Source organism: Manacus vitellinus, unplaced genomic scaffold, assembly GCF_001715985.3.
Source record: "Manacus vitellinus isolate BGI_N305 unplaced genomic scaffold, ASM171598v3 scaffold_7_pilon, whole genome shotgun sequence".
NCBI lineage: Eukaryota > Metazoa > Chordata > Aves > Passeriformes > Pipridae > Manacus > Manacus vitellinus.
This window is the reverse complement of record NW_021940813.1, coordinates 3,120,177-3,128,883: the sequence shown is the minus strand read 5'-3', so window position 1 is coordinate 3,128,883 and position 8,707 is coordinate 3,120,177.

The window sequence follows — 8,707 nt, the reverse complement described above, 5'->3', positions numbered from 1 at the left end:
ATATCTTGATTATCAGTGAATGTTAACTGGAGAGACTGAATGTTAATAGCCAAGATTTCCAGTCCAACATACACAGTCTGACATTAATCTAGACCTAATAGGCACAAACTGAATATTTTATCAATCAGTTGCATTTAGAGTAGGACTGATCATTAAATGTAAAACCTACAAGGTTAAGCCTATTAGTAGAAGTGATGAGTGAATGTAAACATTCACATTCTGAGCACACAGAGCCACAGCACAAGAACACAAGGGTCTGAGTGCCATGGTACAGCCAGGCCTGCAGCTGCCTGGGGCTGGGGGCCACGATCTTGTGGGATCCCCAAGGGAGGGTGGCAGCCTGGGCCTGTCCCACCCGCAGGCTGGAGCAGCACCCAAAAATAGTTTCTAACTGATGCCACAATCATTAAACACATGTGCGCAAGTTTCTAGAACACAGCATCATAACACCAAATTTTGGCTGCTTCTTCTTATCTGTCCATTTAGACTGGTCAAATGGGTATAGAGGCAGCCTCCCATTTAGTGGAAGGAGGCCATGTAGGCTCTGACACAAGGAAGAGTCACAATCACAGGTCCCCTCAGTAGAGCTCGCAGAGAACCTATTTATCAAGACTGCTTATGTAATGAAACCCTAAGAAGGAGTGGAAGAAAATTGATGTGATGTCTCAAATCATTCCAGCTAGTCCCACTTCACAGTCTCTAGCTTCCTTTCCTTCTATTTGTCCTAATCAACACAGTTTTATAGATCTGTGACTGATGTAACCACCATTCTGATGGAAGGTTTAATAACAATCATGGTAATCATGCAAATATATTCATACCTACTAAGATAACCAACAAAGAAAAAGCGAGGAAATAAAACACTTTCGTCCTTTTGACAAAAAAGTCTACCATGTCCTTCATCAATAACCTTATCTGAAGAGTTCCTGAAGAGATAAGTTATGTGTCTCACTTATGCCAAATGTTTTCTTGTGAATAATGGATGGTGACCTTTTATTTTTTCTTGATCATGATGGTCCTGCTGCTTTGCATCTATTGAAGTCACAGCACACTCTTTCCATCTGTCACTTGAAAAGTAGTTCCCTTGCAGTCTGACCACTGCCAGCCTTCATTATTAATTCACTGCTGACTTATTTCACCTGTACTGGAGTCAAAAGCAGTTCCTAGGTTTGCATTTCTTTGGTTCCTCACTCTCTATGTCTTCCCCCATTTAATGTCTCATTCCCTAATTAACTGTGGTAAAAATAAACCAGCATCAGCAGCAAAACTCGTTCTGCAGGAAAAAGCATACAGGAAGATACTCCAGAAGGTCTTACAGTGCAAACCTAGGAAAGAATTGAAATAGTGAACAGCAGGACAAAAGTTATGTGTTGATATGGGGGTTATTATGCATGTATTAGGTATTACTGTGTGTGTACATGGCAATGCTGCTGTGACTACTGGGGGGATGTTGTTTACATTTCCACACACACTTCCATAGTCCAAGGTGGCCCTGTGTAAATCGAAGGGGCTTCACTGAAGAGCCCTGAAAATAATTAATAGATTGAGAAATATGCTTGCTAGGGAAATATCTAAATTTAAAGAGGGAAAGGTGAAGAGGTTATTGTTTATACAGATGGGATTAATTTCATTTTATGTTGACCGGTCTACGAGCTCCCTTCTCTGGGTCGTTGAAGAGATAAGTAGGTCTAGAGACTGATTTATACTGTACTAGGATAGTTAATCAGAGCAGTAGGACAAGTTTTCTCCTGAGGTGCCTGGATCTCTTCAAGGACACTTAACTAATTGACTTAGACTAGGTAAACTTTCACATGCTTAGAACTAGTGAACTAAATCCCACTCCAGGTATGTGCTTAGGGAGCAAACAGCTCCTCACACAGTTCTTCAGCAAAGGTGACAGAAGTGCTAACTAATACTTCTAAATGAGAAGAAAAGAAAAAAATCAACATCAACCTTCCCTGGAAACTTGTCAGTCTATTTATTTTGTACAGACCACAGGATCTTGTCTTCATTGCTGAGAAGCAGCAGGAGGTTGTGAGTTCAAGATGACTTGGCTCCTTGCTCTTTCACGAAGGCTGGGACTGACTCTGCAACAGCCTATGTTGTCCTGCTCATCCTCTGTGCCTTTTGTCAGAGCTCCTCCATGCCCTGAAACAAAGCTGAGGCAGCTTCCTGAATGGGCACAGAGAACCCCTTTACATGGGAAGGCCTTGCTTGTTTTGATGTCATAGCACAGACTTTAAGCACCCACAGACACAAACAGACTTAGCTGTATGCTGGACCAGAATCAAGGTTTTATCTTGTAATTGCCCTTTGCATTCTGTTTTCTAAACATTCAAAATCCCAGCATTGCCAAGTGCTGAGTTTAATCCAAATCTTTCTGTGCTAAATCTTCTGAGGTCAGGACTTGATCCTATTCTCTGAGGCTTAGGTTAGATTTTCCATACTAATTTTTTTTATTCTTTTTTTTAAAATTATTTTTCCTTTCTATGTTATATACAGTTTTTATTCTTTTCAGGCCTAAACTTTCTTCAGAATCTTTTATTACCCTATAAATTCCCAAGTCCAGCTCCTCATCAACCTTTTCTTTTATGCTTCCTTTAACTCATTTCCATAAAAAACAAACCTCCTTTAGACAATTAAAAAGATGCGTATGTACCCACTGGCTTGATGTACAATAGTTTAAAATCCATAGAATCTGTATCTGACAGTAAGAAGGGCTTTTTGTATTCATGCCATTTTTTGCCTCTTTAAGTATTTAGGTCTATCTTTGCTTATTGTCTTCCACTTTATAGGTGGCTCCTTTTGAAGCACTTGATTATTTTAGTACGCCTAACTTGCAAATATGTTTTGGTTATATTAGCCCTTCTCTACAGGGCAGCTAGAATCAGACATAAGTCTCTTTGCTTTCTGCAAAATGAGGCTGCTGTATTCACTTTATGTTTTACAGATCTCCCATGGAAGCCAATCTCCTATTTTCAATGAAATAAAAATATTTTGAGTTTATATATGTCAGAATTTTAACTACTGTCACATATAGACACTGAACAATAGTTTTCAAATAAAATGTTATTCAATTATGAAATTGAATACCTTTCTCTTACATTTCTCATGATCAGTATTTTGGTTTCATGAAGTAGCCAGCATGTAGTTAATGTTACTGCGGCTTGTATTTTACAAATAGTAGATTTTAGAGGTTAAAATCTACTATAGAGATTTTAAAGTGCTGTTACTTTACAGAGATGACCAAGCAGCCAGACAACACCATTGTTTCTGCCTCATTCCTCAGCTCAAGGAGATCTAGTTTCTTGTTGCTGGTGACTGCACTGAATGGAATTGTCAGGGCTGAGGGCAAATTTGACTATCTTACCTAAAGACCTCACCTGGTCCTGGCTCTGACTTCATGAACAGGATCCTTAAATCAGAATATCATCTAGAATCTAGAATATCAACCATCTAGGTTGCAGTGTGAAAACAGAAGCTTGTCATGTTCAAATACTTGACCCTACTGTTTGCATCCCTGGGAGAAGGACTGCAGTGATCCTTCATCTTCTGGCAATTTTCATTTCCTAACAGATGGCAGAAAAAAAATCAAGGTGAGCCTTCTGCATTATCTCTGTTGGGATTAAGACCTTGGTCCTGAGCCATTGTGTGCATTTGACTGATTCCTTTCTGTGTGCAATGGCCATTGCTTTCTCTCGTGCCTGTCTGGGGAACGGTTGATATCTGATGGTGATGGGTCAGATGTTTGTAACTCATTGTGTGCAGGCGCTTGGTGATAGAGTATTCTGGAAGGCTATTTACATCCACTTTCCTTGTTCAGACATCCTTTTATTTTAAAACACAGAATCATAGAATATCATGAGCTGGAAGGGACCCACAAGGATCATCAAAGTCCAGCTCCTTGTCCTGCACAGGACAGCCCCAAGAATCCCACCATGTGCCTGAGAGTATTGTCTGCTGTGTTAAAACTCCCTAAGATGAGACCATGCACTGATTTGAGTCTGTACTCATTCTGAAGTCTTGCCTGTTTCCCTAGCATCCTTTTGGTCTTTCTTGTTTTGCATTATTTTCTTCTGCTTCCCCATTGCTGGCATTCTCTGCTGTTGCTGAGTGAGCCTGAGCTTCCTCAGCCTTTATTTCCGTTCCCTGCATGTATCTGCAATATAAACATAATGGTCCATGAAATGCTGTTGTGTCTTTCCAGGAAGAGTAGCACTCTTTACTGTACTTACTCCTTACTTGTTTATATAGTACATGGCTAGTTCACCTTGGGGTGGCTCATCTGCTGTGTCTCTTCACTGGTTTGGAGGTCAGTCATGAAATAAATTTCATTCTTTGGACATTTTCAGTATTGTGGGCTGTGGAGGGATTCATAGTGCTATGAGGGACAGTTTTCTGAAAGCCTGTGTTACAGTTTCTACTGCTATTCTAAAACAACTGTGTTTGAAAAAACTGGTGTGCTTTTCTTGCATGATTTTAAAGGAAAAGCACATTAACATGTGCAAGCAGTTAGACATTGTTTAAGTCACACAGGTTTCTGGAACTGGTACCTGTCCAAAGATACCTGGACAAAGGTACAAGCAATATCTCTCCTGGTAGTTCTTCTGGCAACTAAATGTGACTTTTAAGTTATGTCAGTCAAGTGAAGCACTTGAGGCAGTTCTGTCATTCAGGTCTTATGAATTCACAATCACTTAGCACTGATGTAAGATTTTAATAAACCAAGTATATTTTCATAGTTTCATACTTGGAGAATATGTATAGGCAGAAAGAGCTGGCCTTTTGAATATTGGTTAGTGATTTCAAATACCCCGAGTTCATTAGGAAAGTCAGCATTTCAACTGGGATTGACTGACCAATGAAAATAGTGGAGATAAGCAAAGTAAGCGCACTATGATTAATTAGCAAATATATGTGGTATTTTGTATTTCTGCAAAAAAATCCTGACATTTTCGTAGGAGACTCTGGGACTGTACGTTATATAACCATGAGGTTTGCTTAATGAAGGAATGTATTCAGCAATTAGATTATTTGATGTACCTGTATCTTTTAAATTGACACTGAGTAGCCATATTCCCATGAATGCTGGCTTTTACTGCATTATAAAATATTATTCCCTTTAGAAACAGGCATAGTTTTCCCTCTGAAAAAGGTGTTGCACAGCATGGATAAGCCATCCATTGCACAACTGCTGGGGGCTGGGCTCTGTAGATTTAGTCCCACAGTGAGTGGTGAGAGATCTTGCAGAAGGTAGGCAGTAGCCACTGAATTAAATACTTGGGAGTCAAACTCTTTAGTCCCTCTGTTCTGTTCTTGAGCTGCCTCCTGGGAAAAGCCAGCACCACTTTTGCATCCCTGAGAGATCACTATGCATAAAATTGTCATTTAGGTTCAGTGTTACTGCAAACTGTGTTGCAGAGCTGGGCTGGCCAGTAGTGCCTGTGTTTGCTTAGTTTGGTGGCAAGGTCAGAGATAAACTTACAGGTTTCACGTGGGCTCCACGTTGATGGAGAGCCAGAGAGGCCTCCTGGAGCCAGGATGGCAGCTGCATTCACACTGTTCCAGGCTGTGCTGATACTGAAACATTGCTATTTGCTCTTGGACTGTTATCTGAGGTTTCAAAACACTTTTTTTCCTGCCTTTTGTCCATCCCCTTTTCTATGTAAATTCACAGCTATCAAGCCTCTTATGGTCTTGACGCTGTCCTTCAGATCAGTGGCATATCTGTTTAGAATCGGGTCACTCTTGGAAAGAAAAAGTGGGGGGAAAAGGGTAAAAACGGATGCATAGAGGCATGTTCAAGACTCTAGGTTGAATCTTCCTCAGCTCTGTTGGCATCTGCAGCAGGCACTGAGAGCTCATGCTCACAGCTGCAACCTAAAGCTACATTTCCTCTCGCCAAAGAACAGTCAGAACAAACAGGCTGCCTTAGCCTACACTTAAACATGCCAAATGTTCCCAGGCCTTTGCAGGCTGCCCTGTTATGTGAAGCAAATTCACAGTATATTTACTCTTTGAAATGTTGCAGCTCAGTTTTGGTGTGAGCTCACAAGTGACTCTCATTTTCTGCTTCCTGATCGGAAACTCACTATTTTTCTGCAGCAGCCCCTGCCCTGAGGACTCATGGCTTGACCTCCTCTGCTTAGTTTAGTGGCACAGTTTTTGTAACCCTCTCCTCAGGGGTCATGCATCATGAACTTACCCAAGAGAAAGACATTGGGACAAAATGGTCATGATGCACTCTCACACGCAGAAAGAAACTTGAGATCATCTAATTCACTGCACCATCTGGAGGCAGGGTTGTCTATACCTAAACATTTATCTAAACTGTTCTTGAAGGCATCTAAGAATATCTCCTAACAGCCACCTTCTGCAACTACTTCCACATCTTCTGTGTAAGAATGTGTTTTTCATCATGGATAATAGGAATTTAATACCTGCAGCTTCTTTTTGCATATGTTAATATTTCCAGCATGTTTTCCCTCATCATTCTCTTCTCTGAATTATACAACCCACTTCCTTCAATTCTTTCTTACAGGTTATGTTTTCACACCCTCTGATTATTTGAATTTCTCTCCTCTATACTTTCTCCAGTTAGTGAACATCTTTCTTGAGCTCGAAACTCATCCCACTATTTTAGTTGAAGCTTCACAAACACTGAATAAAGTGGAAAGATTGCTTCAGGTACCTCATGATGCTGCCTGGTATCGCATTCAGCTTTCTCATAACAACATTATGTTGTTGACTTATGCTCTGCTGTGACCCACCATAATCCCCATATCTCCTCCTGGAGAAGGCTTATGTTTGTACAGCTGATTATTCTTTCCTGTCTGCTTCATCTTTCAGGTCTCCCTTCTGTTTGCTTTAGGCAGTACCTTCAATTTGTCTGGATTGCTTTGAATACTAATTTGTATTTGCAGTCCCTGCTGCTTAATGCCACCTGCAAACACAGTAAGCATCCTCTGTACTCCCTCATCTCAGTCACCAGTGGAAATATGAAGGGCCTCAAGGGATGTAATCTCCCATTTTGACAATGTTTACTACTAGCTACTCTCTGAAAGGAGTTGGTTACTCACCTCTCAGAAGATCCATCTAGACCGTGTTTCCTCATTTTGTTTGTGAGGATATCACTAGACAGACTATGTTAAGAGCATCTCTGTGATTTGTATTGATCTTCACAGCTGCTGTGCAATTATACATGGATCTGGGTTCTTTGAATTAAAATTGTCCTTTTTTGTCTATACAGTATATTAATCTGCATTTGTGCCTTTCTTCTATAAGAATGATTTTATAAGAATTATTTTAAAAGTAATAATTTGAGTAATGGAATTGTTTTTGTTGTTGTTGTTGGGGTTTTTTGTTTGTTTGTTTGTTTTTGAAAAAAGAAATAGGTTAATTCAGATTGCAGATCAAGACCGCAGGGGATACGTCTACCTATACAGTAGCTGTCTAATCTCCTGTTATAATCCACAAGCATCTAGTCAGGACAGTCAGTTCATTCTAGAAGGCTACTCAGCTCACCCAGAAGTATACATTAAATGTCTAGTCATATGAGTTGACTCTAAAGTCAGTCATTTCACCTGGATCTCCACAAACTCTAGTGGGAAGTTAGACATAGGCCTGATTCTGGGTGCCTTGACCCATGAGCCAAATCCTGCCTGCTAAATTCTGTATGACACACAGGATAATATGCTGTATTCAGTATGTTCCACTCATGTTTTATTACACATTTTTAGAGTGCAGAAGAAAAACAGAGAGAAGGATAATATTTACAGTACAAGTAGGAGTAATGCTGCAACAGTGGAATTGTTATTGCTGATGTCAGTAACTACTTACTGTAGTGGGTAAGTGATCTGTCATATGAAAGGGGAAGTCTTCCTAACTGACCTATGGGATCATCTTTAATTAATGTTTACTAATTATTAATGCTTGCATTTATAGTGATTGGGCATTATCCTGTAAAAAAACCCAGGGGACTGCGGAGGAAGATAAAGTAGTAACAGAATAAGAAACGTGCACCAGCAACACTGTTAAAGTTTGTTTCCCTTATAACCTGATTTCCCTTTAAGGCATCTTATCCTATATAAGAGAGGGAGGTTTGGATACTGCTGTAAGAAATCACAAAATGGAGAAGGTTTTTTAGCATGGATGTAGTTTCAGCTGGGAAACAGTTCACTGAACAATTTGCTTTTTCAGAGATATTCGCAACCATCAGGGTTTTTTTCTCCTGCACAAATAGATAAAAAGACCAGGAATGTGTGAGAATCCAACTGAAATAATCAGGCCCTAAAAAGTAAGAACAAAGAATAGCATCTCCTGGTCCCTCTTTGATATCCTTGCAAGACCCTCACTGTTCCAACAGTTGCCCTCAGTGTAAAGTTGCTGTTCTAGAACTTTGCTGTCCGAAACATCAGTTCATCTCAGGAAACTCGTGAGTGTTAAACTATGGTGGGCAAGATTTGGGGCCATGGCAGCTCTTCTGTGACGTGATATTGCTGGGAGTTTTATGTATAAGAAAAGTGTAATGCGATGATTTAGTCTTTTCATGTTTTGCAGGTTTACAGATGATTCCTGTCCCCTTCTACAGCTGTCTAGAGCTGTACCCTGGTGCTATAAAGGATACCCTCATTCTTCATCCTCCTGAGCTGACACAGGCCCTGCTTGTGATGCCTGGTATCATTTTTATGGTGCGAAATAAACTGGG